Here is a 12,392-nt window from a genome sequence, read left to right as displayed (position 1 = left end):
CCAATCGTTCTTCAAGATTAAGCCCAAAAGCCTTGAAGATCCGTTCATCATCCGTTCATTCAAGATCAAGCCCAAAAGCCCTTGAACAAATCCACACAACCATTATTCAAGATCAAGCCCCGACGGCCCTTGAAGAAAGTGTTCATCGTTCATCTTAAGATCAAGCCCCAACGGCCCTTTGGATCAACAACCTCAACAAACTCATACACCCATTCTTCAAGATCAAGCCCAACGCCCCTTGAAGATCCATTCATCAACTGTTCATCCTTAGATCAAGCCCCGACGGCCTTTTGGATCAACAGCTCATCCACAAACCCACACCCTACGAAGATAGAATCAGATGATCAAATTACAAAGAGATTGTAACCCAAAAATCATTAAACACAAAATATATTTTGTGCACGTATTCTTGTTTCTTGTTTCAGGAATTTTTCGTGTTTACAAATTTGGCACGCCCAGTGGGACCTCTCTACCTCTCATCTCTATCCTCCAATCATCGAAAAACGCAAATGGCATCAAGAAAGGATCAAGCTGTTCCTGCAATCAAAGCAAAGAACAAGAACATCATCGCCGCAAGTGGTGATATTTCAGGCATCATAACTCGAAGTAAGGCAAGAGCTCTTTTTGCCGCGGCTTCCTCCCCTGCATTGACTCTGTCAAAGGAACAAGAGCACCTGAGCTACGAGCCTGTGATCACCCTAGCCTAGCTAAGGGCATCAAGGGGGGAAAGCCCGAAGAAATACTCAGAGTCCCTACTCTCCGACGCTGATTCGAGCGGCAGTACAACCATGCAAGTCATGACCACTGGAGCAACTTCAATCGAGGAGCAGCTAGCTCAGATGAATGAAGCAATCGCAAGGCTCACACGGACTGTGGAAGAGAAGGACTTGCAGATTACCGCACTTGTCAACCAACTAGATGCGCTGCCCGACGTGAAAGTCGACCCACATATTGGCCTATTAAAGAAAGAAGACGACGAAGAAGAGGAGCCACCAGTGGAGAAAGTTGAAGAGAAGCCGAAGCTAGACCAAGCAACGGCATTCATGGGATCTCTCTCTATCCAGCAGCTACAGGAGATGATCGCAAGCACTGTCAAGACACAGTACGAAGGAAGCTCGCATGACTCCGCACTGTACTCAAAGCCTTACTCCAAGAAGATTGATGCTTTGAAGATGCCAAGGGGTTATCAGCCCCCAAAATTCATGCAGTTCGATGGAAAAGGCAACCCGAAGCAACATGTCGCCCATTTCATTGAAACTTGCAACAATGCTGGGACAGAAGGAGACTACCTCGTCAAACAGTTCGTGCGTTCACTGAAAAGTAACGCTTTTGACTGGTACACTGACCTCGAACCTGAGTCTATCAACAGTTGGGACCAGCTAGAAAGGGAATTCCTCAACCGTTTCTACAGCACTCGTCGTACTGTAAGCATGCTAGAGCTGACCAGTACGAAACAGTGGAGAGATGAACCTGTCGTCGACTACATAAATAGATGGCGCTCCTTAAGTCTGGATTGCAAAGATCGGCTTTCTGAAACCTCTGCCATTGAGATGTGCGTTCAAGGCATGCATTGGGGGTTACATTACATCCTCCAAGGCATAAAACCAAGAAAATTTGAAGAGCTAGCAACTCGTTCCCACGACATGGAGCTGAGTATCGCTAATCACGGGAAAAAGGAGCCGATTGCTAACTTCAATAAGGATAAAGTATTCGCCCCAAATGTAGACAAGACCGGGAAGAAGCCCGCTAAGGAAGCTTTCACCGTCAACACTACCCCCGTCAAGACCTCCTCAGCGCCCATCAAGACCCCCTCAGCGCCCATCAAGACCTCCTCAGCCCCCATCAAGATCTCCTCCAAGAAGAAAGCGAAGGAGATAAAGAAAAGTGAGCCTTCTCGCACCCAAGACAGATACAAGAGCACCTTGAGAGAGTTGGAACAGAAAACGTACCCTTTTCCTGACTCTGACATGACTGCCATGTTAGATGACTTGCTGGAAAAAAAGGTGATTGAGCTACCCGAATGCAAGCGTCCTGAAGAAATGAATCGCACAAACGATCCTAGGTACTGCAAGTACCATCGTATTGTGAGCCATCCTGTTGGCAAATGCTTCATTCTCAAAGAACTCATCATGAAGCTAGCACAACAAGGGCAAATTGAGCTCGACCTTGAGGACACGGCCGCAACGCATACCACTACAATTGCGTTTGGATCATTTGATCCTGTGCCTCTCCAAACGACACCTGACCATTCCCGTGAATGCTCAAGTCGCACGGCACCTCCTACACAACCATCACTGGAGAGAAGCGACCAAGATGCACATGCTGATGATGAAGAATGATGGATATTGGTAACCTACAAAAAGACAAGGAAACCAAGACCACGAGTCATACAGCCAAAGGTGGAACAAAGAAGAAATCACCACGGCCGCAACAATGCGAAGCCTAAAAGAAACATAAAACATGATAAGACAACATATGCTGGGGAACCTACAGAGCAGGGGCCACGCATTCCCGTTTCCTTACATGAATACTTCCCGAATGACTTTTTCCAACAGAGCACTATTGTGGCCTGTCACATGGTTGAAGTAGAAATAGAAAAACCCTCAAAAGGCAAAGCTATCGCCACTGAGGTAGAAAAGACCCTTACACCTGGAGAAGGTCTGCCAACACACTTTAGCATCGAGGAAGCGCTACCATTGCCAAAAAAGATGCGAAGAGCACTAGCAGCAGTCTTGGCAGGTCCCGACGACCACGAAGCTTCAGCCACATGAATGTGCCACATGTTGTGCTATCCATGACGCAATTAACTTCACTGACGAAGACCTACTGTTGGGATCAAAGCCTCACAACCGTCCTCTCTTCGTCTCCGGGTACATAAGGGAATACAAAGTCAACCGCATGCTTGTGGATGATGGGTCGGCCATAAACATCATGCCAAAATCAACAATGACCATAATCGGCATCAAGGTGAATGAACTATCCCTGAGCCGTCTGCTGATCCAGGGTTTTAACCAAGGAGGACAAAGGACGATGGGCATGATCCGAGTAGAGATGACCATGGGTGAACTCAAATCAAGCACGATATTCCACGTGATTGATGCAAGAACTTCCTACAGCTTGCTCTTAGGAAGACCTTGGATCCACGCAAATGGGGTAGTGCCGTCCACCCTTCATCAATGCCTAAAATTTTACCGAGAATGAGTGAAGGTGATCCAAGGTGATACCAAGCCATTCTCCGAAGCCGAATCACACTTTGCAGACGCCAAGTTCTACATGGATGAAGACATGGTACCCGAAGCCCTTCCGGAAGATATCAGATCCACGGGCAAAGCAGCACCTAAAAAGCAGGAGTGGCAAGTCATGCCTAAAAAGCAAAAAGAGCAGGCCGTGCCATCTTCAAGCAAAGACGATGACGAGTTTGCTAAACCTGCAACAACCAAAGGGAGTAGGATGCCGTCAGAAGGACCGAACGCACCCATATTTCGATATATCCCGATGTCAAGAAGAAAGAATGGTCAATCTCCATTCGAAACTGGAACAAGAGAAGCCGACACACAGTGGCACGTGGATAATCTGAAGTTGCTCAAGACAAATGCAGTTTTGCCTTTGACACAGCTAGGGGGTGCTACGGTCGCAAGACTACCACAAGGCTTCATAAAAGCTCTACCAAAGAAGGTGGAATCAAGCTTTCTTCCAACCAAGAGGACCGAGGAAGGTTTCGACCCTAACGCCTACAAACTTATGTCAAGGGCCGGGTACGACCTCACTTCTTCTGCGGTGGCTGGAAAGAAGGTTTCAAACACTGTCGATGACGAAGAACGTAACCTCACCAAAACTCAAAAGAAGTTGAAGGAGCATGGTTACGGAGTTGACAACAACAAAGCCAGACTTGGTTTCACACCAAATGCACCTGTGATGATTTCAAACAAAGCGAAAAACACTAGCGCTCAACACATCAGCGTGAGCATTGAACGAGACCAAGAAGAGCCTAAACCCTCCCCTCGGACGTCGGTCTTCGATAGGATGAGCCATTCAAGCTCCAAAACTGCAGTGCTTAATCGCATTGGTGGTCAAGACCGAACCTCTGTCTTCAAGAGGCTTAACGACACCAGACAATCCTTATGCCAACAAGCTCGAGAAGACAGCACTGAAGAGGAGATCCAAGATGTTTTCCACATCACGGTTCAAGAAGGTAAAGAAGACGAAATCCCCGAGGAAGATGTCACTGCTGCACCATCACAGCTCGAAGATGGGGGGCAAGCCACGATCGATGATCTCAAGGAACTCAACTTAGGTACAAGCAAGGAACCAAAGCCTATCTTCGTAAGTGCATTATTAAGTACAGACGAGATAGAGGAGTATTATCAGCTGTTGTTAGAGTACAAAAACGTCTTTGCCTAGACCTACAAAGAAATGCCCGGCCTGGACCCTATCATCGTTGTTCATCATCTTGCGGTCAGGCCTGGAACACGGCCGATAAAGCAAACTCAAAGACGCTATCGATCTGAGCTTATCCCACAAATCGAGGTCGAGATTGACAAGCTAATCGAAGTAGGCTTTATTCGAGAAGTACAATACCCCAAGTGGATCTCCAACATCGTCATTGTCCTTAAGAAATCAAGACAAATACGTGTTTGCGTAGACTTCCGGGACCTCAACGATGCTTGCCCAAAGGATGACTTCCCCTTACCAATCATTGAAATCATGGTGGATGCAACCACTGGCCATGAGGCATTATCATTCATGGATGGCTCTTCTGGGTACAATCAAATTCGCATGGCCCTCGAAGACGAGGAACTAACAGCCTTTCGTACTCCAAAAGGTATCTACTGCTACAAGGTGATGCCCTTTGGTCTAAAGAACGCTGGAGCTACGTATCAACGCGCAATGCAGAAAATCTTCAATGACATGCTACACAAAAACGTAGAATGTTACGTAGATGATGTGGTGGTTAAGACGAAGAAAAGATCAGACCACTTGAAGGATCTGCGAATAGTGTTCGAAAGGCTGCGAAAATACAACCTCAAGATGAACCCGTTAAAGTGTGCGTTTGGCGTCACCTCTGGAAAATTCCTCGGCTTCATCGTCAAGCACCGTGGTATTGAAGTAGACCAATCAAAGATCAAGGCCATTCAAAGCATGCCCGAGCCAAGAAACCTACACGAGCTGAAAAGTCTACAAGGACGGCTAGCCTTCATCAGACGCTTCATCTCCAACCTCTCAGGGCGTTATCAACCGTTTAGTCGCCTTATGAAGAAAGATGTTCCATTCGTATGGGACAAAGCATGCCATAATGCTTTTGAAAGCATAAAGAAATATTTGTCAAGTCCACCTGTCCTGGGGGCACCTGTGCCCGGGAAACCACTCATATTGTATATTGCTGCTCAGGAAAGTTCAATCGGAGCACTCTTGGCGCAAGAGAATGAATCCCAAAGAGAAGGAGCACTTTACTACCTCAGTCGAACTCTCACCGGCGCTGAGTTGAACTATTCCCCAATAGAAAAGATGTGCCTCGCTTTGGTGTTTGCCATTCAGAAACTCAGACATTATATGCATGCTTACACCATCCACTTGGTTGCTAAAGCCGACCCTGTCAAATACGTTATGACTAAGCCAGTCTTCACAGGGCGACTCGCTAAATGGGCTTTGCTTCTTAATCAATATGAGATCATCTACGTCCCAGCTAAAGCCGTCAAGGGACAAGCGCTAGCAGACTTCCTTGCCGATCATCCAATCCCGACTGATTGGAAAATCTCAGACGACTTGCCTGACGAGGAGGTGTTCTACATCGACATCTTCCCGACATGGACGATGTTCTTCGACGGATCCGCACGAGCAGACGGAGTGGGGGCAGGAGTAGTATTCATGTCACCACAAAGGCACATACTACCTTACTCATTCCAACAATGTTGCTGAGTACCAAGCATTGATCATCGGGCTCCAAATGGCGATCAACATGGAAATCACAGCTCTTGAGGTATATGGCGATTCCAAGCTCATAATCAATCAACTCTTAACTGAGTATGAGGTGAGGAAGGATGATCTCGTCCCATACTTCCGGCTAGCGACCCAACTGCTACAAAAGTTCGAAGCTGTGACACTAGAACATGTGCCAAGAAAGGAAAATCAAATGGCGGACGCTCTCGCCAATCTAGCCTCGAGTATGACACTAGGAAAAGATGAAGTTGTATACGTGCCAGTTTGCCAAAGATGGGTGATTCCGCTCGTTAATAAAATGTCACTAGATGATACAAATGTCGTCTCAGTACTTCCAGTCGATGCTGAAGAGTGGAGACAGCCGCTGATCGACTACTTAGAGCACGGAAAGCTTCCAGATGATCTTAGACACCGTTCCGAAATACGTCGACGAGCACCTCGCTTCCTTTACTACAAAGGAACACTCTACCGACGCTCTTTTGAAGGACTGCTCCTGAGATGCCTAGGTGAGGAAGAAGTTAATCAAGCCATGGAAGAAGCACATTCAGGTGTGTGTGGGGCACATCAATCTGGACCAAAGCTACATTTCCAGCTTAAAAGAATGGGTTACTACTGGCCGAGCATGGTAAAGGACTGCCTGGAACACGCCAAAAGGTGCCAAGCCTGCCAATTCCACGCCAACTTCATACATCAACCGCCTGAACCATTACACCCTACAGTTGCTTCATGGTCGTTCGACGCATGGGGATTGGACGTTGTAGGACCAATTACGCCAAAGTCATCTGCAGGGGAAGCTTACATCCTAGCTGCAACAGATTACTTCTCCAAGTGGGCTGAAGCCATACCTTTAAGGGAAGTAAAAAAGGAAACTGTTATTCGTTTCATCAAGGAGCATATCATCCACCGATATGGGGTGCCTCGCTACATTATCACTGACAACGGAAAACAGTTCTCCAACCGACTCGTGGACGAGCTTTGCGACAAATACAAGTTCAAGCAGCACAAGTCTTCCATGTATCATGCTCCGGCCAACGGCCTCGCGGAAGCATTCAACAAGACGCTGTGCAACCTCCTGAAAAAGGTAATCGGCCGAACAAAGAGAGACTGGCATGAAAGAATAAGTGAAGCACTTTGGGCATATAGGACTACACATAGGACTCCTACCCAAGCTACACCTTATTCTCTCGTATATGGCGTAGAAGCTGTTCTACCGCTTGAAAGTCAAATCCCCTCACTAAGGATGGCTATACAAGAAGGCTTGACTGATGAAGAAAATGCAAAGTTGCGCCTTCAGGAGTTGGAAACGCTGGATGAGAGAAGGCTCGAAGCTCAACAACACTTGGAATGCTACCAAGCACGGTTAGCCAAGGCATTCAACAAGAAAGTCCGCCCAAGGTCTTTCCAAGCCGGAGATCTCGTGCTGGCATTGCGTAGGCCTATCATTACAACTCATAAGACAAAAAGCAAGTTCACATCAAAGTGGGATGGACCCTACGTAATACAAGAGATCTACACCAATGGCGCCTACTTAATCATGGCAGAAGACGGGTTGGAGATCGGCCCCATCAACGGCAGATTTTTGAAGCGCTACTACCCCTAAAGCAAACGCACCACGCTCCTGGCCCGCAAGAGCATAAAATGTGTACGGCAAAATCATCATCAAAACCATCACTCATTTGAACTACGTTATGACTTGATCTCTTCTTTGGAAGAGTACGTAGGCAACTTAAAACTTCAAAACTTCAAGTACAGTCACATCAAAAAAAAAAAAAAAAAAAAAAAAAAAAAAAAAAAAAAAAAAAAACACTTTGAAGAATAAAAAGCAAATTCAAGAATGCAAACATTTTATTTCTTTAAAGGAAAAAAGTCTGATTACAAAAGAAAAAAAAGGGGCAGAAGACACTACTCGAAAACTATGTCCCTAACACTAAGGAGGCGGTCTTCAAGCAAGCCTTCCAAAGCCTTCAAAGTCTCTACCTCGGTGAGAGACAGGATGGGCAACTCCATAGCCATGTCTTTCTCTTGTTCTAGGCGTGAAATCTCCTCTTGGCATTGAGAAAGTGTAGCTCCCTGCTCCCCGAGAACACTTTCAAGTTTTGATGCATCGATGCCCAGCTGTTCTTGTTCTCGCATCAACGTATCTAGACGTACCCGGACGGAAGCTAAAGAAGTCTCTGTAGATTGATAATCTCCCGAAGCAGCTTGCTGAGAAGACGGGGCTTGGGTTAGTGACAAGTCTATTGCAGCAAGTTGGTGAGCTCTAACATCTGGACTCAACTTCTTCGAGGAAATAACACGCAAGGAAGAATACTCAGTTGAGGCGGCCATAAGTTCGGCAATCTTGATCTTCAAGGATGAAGAATCAATGTTAAGATTGTCAATTGCAAAATAAGTTTCGACAAGTCCTCCTTAAGCAACGCAAGGTCCTCCGACGGGCATTTTGAAATCCTCCCCTCAATATGGCTCTTGATATCCATTGCCGCACGAAGATTGATGCGATGAATAAGCTGCTCAGTACCACTAAGGTTTGGACCTCTCAGAGAGATCTCAGAGCTAGCTGGCAAAGGTGTAGAACGCATGACGGGATCTTGCATGCCTCCACCTACACACGGCAAACTTGCGAAACTTGACGAACTTGGGATAAGCTCTGTACCAGGTGGATCCCCAATCTCCTCGCCTGTAGGTAGGTCGCCTCCAAATAGCATCTCCATATAAGAATAAATACCTGTGGTCGCCAAGTCAAAAGAACAAGAAGGCCCAACCTAAAGAAAACAAAGAAAGCTGTTAGAAGCAAAAGCTAGAACAATGAAAGCAGAAGAAGTCATAAGAGAGAAGAAGATGCATACGTCTTTCTCAAACGACACACTGCCATCGAGTTGAGGGAGCCTAAACACTTCTTTCTTCTTATGACGAAAATTGACATCGCTATCGGCCTGAGCGCCTTCAAGACGTCGCTTGTTTAAAACTTGTTGACCCTGCCGCAAAACAAGTCCATCTTCGTGCGAATCAACTTCATCACCAGCCTCTTCAGATACATCCAGATGTTGAGAAGACAAGCGTGGGCATTGAGGGACTAAAACCACTGGTCTATCTTGCAAAGTAGCAGCACTCGCGCAATCAAAAGATATCAGTTATGTAGGAACCACAGAACACCCCTCCTTCAATACATTAAGGTGTGAATGAGAAGAATTGGTACCACTTGCCATCCCCAAATTCTCATAATATACCTTTGACCACCAACTTACGTAAGCACGGGTTACTGGACTACTCTTGAACTCGTCTTTGGCCGGCAGGGTGACAGAAGCATTTGTACATGCACGGGTACAAGACTCCCAATGCATATACACGGCTTGCAAAGAGTCTAATTGTTTTTTTTCCTTCAGCTTGCCTGGCACATGTTGGACAAAACCAAATTGTCTGCTGAAACGGTGGGGACTATACGGCTGAACAATGCATCGATCTTCTTGCCGCAAAGAAACATACCTTGAGCGAAGACTTATAAGGTAAGATAAGTCTGAGAAGCGAAGATGCGAATCGTCCATGATGCCTCGCCGCACCGAGCCAACTCTCGCCAGATAGTCCATCTTCAAGCCTTCGCAGCTTCTAAACAGTGCTTGCGCCTGGGAATCATCGAGGCTCTTCGAAGAAAGCACGCCAGAATACTTCGTCATCAAAGGCCCTGACTTGTTTAGAGTTGAAGAAAAAAAATGAGTACCGAAGTACTCACCCAACCAACCATACACATAGTGGTAGGGAAGAACCGCGGCACGATCTTCAGTGTTTGCTGAGTTCGAAACAACACTCAAGCCATTATAAATATTGGCCAAAACCGGGATAGCAAGACTAAAAGATTCACCTGCAGCCATCTTGCTAGCAACTTTGAAAACCCCAGGACGAACAAAGTTGACGTCGCCGATTGGAAATACAAACTTACAAAGCCAACAAGCTAAGAAAGCAGCTAGGTAAGATTCTTCCACATGCTTTGATGCTATGCCAAGGTCCTCAAACGCTCTCAACTCGGCAGGGGAACGGCGCCTAGCTGAACCAATGGCACCAGATGGATATGAGTCTCCCTTTGGCTTAGTGGTTTTGTTGCAACTTCTTCTCTTCGAGGACTTCTTGTACCTTGTGTCCTCCCAATACCAGAAGCGGATCCATGAAGAAATCTTCACGCCTGATTTACTTCGAGCATCTTGGGAAAGCTTGTGATATGCCCAAAATAAACAGCGACAACTCGCAGGCAATCCTCGGTTATTGCAGAGAGAAAGTTCCTCCGCACTAGGAACGACCTCGTCATAAAACTTACCTTGGATTGGCAATCCCCCTATCTTGTGGAGATCCCAAAGTGAAATTGACATCTCTCCTTGAGCTGTATGAAGCGTGTTAGTCGCTGAACACCAATGCTCGAAGAACGCATGAAGGACAGAATGATGGAGATCATAACTAAACAAAGACGCGTACACGGCATAGTAAAGGCCCATGCTAGTAAGCACATGTTTAGATCGGCCCAAGACATCTTCAAGCCACTCCCAATAAGACTCATCAAAAATAGCTTCTCCGGTAGTCGACAAGGCATCATTCCAAGCCATAGCTCCGCTGCGGATGTGATCTCCGAGAAGCTTAAACGAAGCCGGATGACTGTCACGAGCATGGTGCGAAGGGTTCAAGATAAGAATCCCCGGTGTGCACGCCTCCCTCTCCGTATTTGATCGAACAAAGTTTGCCACCTTCCAAGATACTTCAGAAGACCACGACTTAATATGCATGGAGTTGTCTTTTGTAGGAAGAGCAAGCGCCTTAAGGCCTGGGGCGTAAATCTTCAGCGTTGTTCCCCTATCTTGCGAATCATTTTCCTTCGCGAGAATGGTAATGGTGTTGCTCTTAAAACATTTGAAAAATACCATGACCGCAAAAAAAAAAAAAAAATAATAATAATAATAATAATAATAATAATAATAATAATAATAAAAAAAAAAACAAACAAAAAAAAATAATAATAATAAAAAAAAAAAACAAAAAAAAATGCAAGAACAAAATATAAAAGACACAAAGATTTTAACGAGGTTCCTCCACAGTCAGTGTAACTGGAGTACGTCCTCAGAGCAGTAGGAGCTCACCCAATAATCCACTATCAACCAAATGGGAGTTTACAAAGTGCTGGCAATCTCACAGCCCAAATAACCCAATACACCCAAAAGCTCTCACACACCAAGGAAACAAATAGAGGAAGAAATATAATGAATAATTTCTTCTCTATACATATAGCTCAAAGCTATTACAAACAACAACTACTTTGGTAGATGATTACTAACTAAATGAAGCAGCAGCTTCTCTTCTCTATTTGCAGCTTCTTTCTTTTTCTCAGCAGAGTATTGAGCTCTCTCTTCTTCTCTATTTTCTCCAAAACCGAAATGAGCTATCTTCACTTTTCCCTTTGCTTCAAAGGCTATTTAAACCAACGGATGTTGAAGAAAAAAACAAAAACATTTTCCTGTTTTTCCTCCCCAAAACAAGGAAAGATGTTTCTCCTTTTCTTCCTTTATAATTTTTTATAGCCAAAAGCATTTGCAAGTTGTTGTCTAGCTGAAAGCATAGCCAAGTTGGCCACTTTCCAACATAAAAAAAAATAAAAATAAAAATAAAAAAAAATAAAAAATCTTTGGTGGATCAGCGCCACCGAAGGAGGAAAAAAAAAAAAAAAAAAACTTTGGTGGATCAGCGCCACCGAAGGAGAAAAAAAAAAAAAAAAAAAAAAAAACTTTGGTGGATCAGCGCCACCGAAGGAGAAAAAAAAAAAAAAAAAACTTTGGTGGATCAGCGCCACCGAAGGAGGAAAAAAAAAAAAAAAAATCTTAGTGATGTATATGTTTTATTTGTATTTAACACAATACACTGAATAAAATAAATCATGTCCATTGATCTCCGAGAAATTACAAGTGTGTACAAAAAAAAAAAAAAAAAAAAAAAAAAAATGGAGCTTTCACAAAGGTTGTTCACGTGAAGCCCCATTACTTGGGAAAAACTACAGAAGCGGGAGGCATCAAAGAAGAGGCCTCAATACTTGGTGGAACGCTAGATGAGCCAAGAAAAATATGCCTCTGGAAGAAAGCCGCAAGCCTTTGACAGTCACTTTGCATTCGACCATTGGATTCTTGCAGCTCATCAAGCTTCCTCTTCATGCCCGACGAATAGTTATTTGCAAGCACATGCAAACTTCTATTCTCGTACTTAAGCAGTTTGATCTCTTGCTTAAGACTTTCCACCTCCGCCATCAAGGATTCAACTTGGCGGGAGCGAGCAAGTAGGCGTTGGCCCATGTTGGACACAGAGCCTGCACACTGAACACTGAGAGCGAGGGACTCTTGAATGGCCAACTCATCGGACCGTCCTGAAAGCAGCCGACTATCTTCAGGAGTGAGGAGGTTCCTAGCTACTATCGTAGCTGTTGTTGCGTC

General features: G+C 45.2%; 1 pseudogene; it reads right to left on the bottom strand.

The window, feature by feature from the left end:
- Positions 1-7,839: 7,839 nt before the first annotated feature.
- On the bottom strand, positions 7,840-10,841 carry LOC137732836 (uncharacterized; annotated as a pseudogene).
- Positions 10,842-12,392: the final 1,551 nt, after the last annotated feature.

This window comes from Pyrus communis, chromosome 2 (genome assembly GCF_041283825.1).
Source record: "Pyrus communis isolate YQ-2024b chromosome 2, ASM4128382v1, whole genome shotgun sequence".
Lineage (NCBI taxonomy): Eukaryota > Viridiplantae > Streptophyta > Magnoliopsida > Rosales > Rosaceae > Pyrus > Pyrus communis.
The sequence above is the reverse complement of the archived record's forward strand: the minus strand, read 5'-3'. Positions and strand labels throughout refer to the sequence as shown.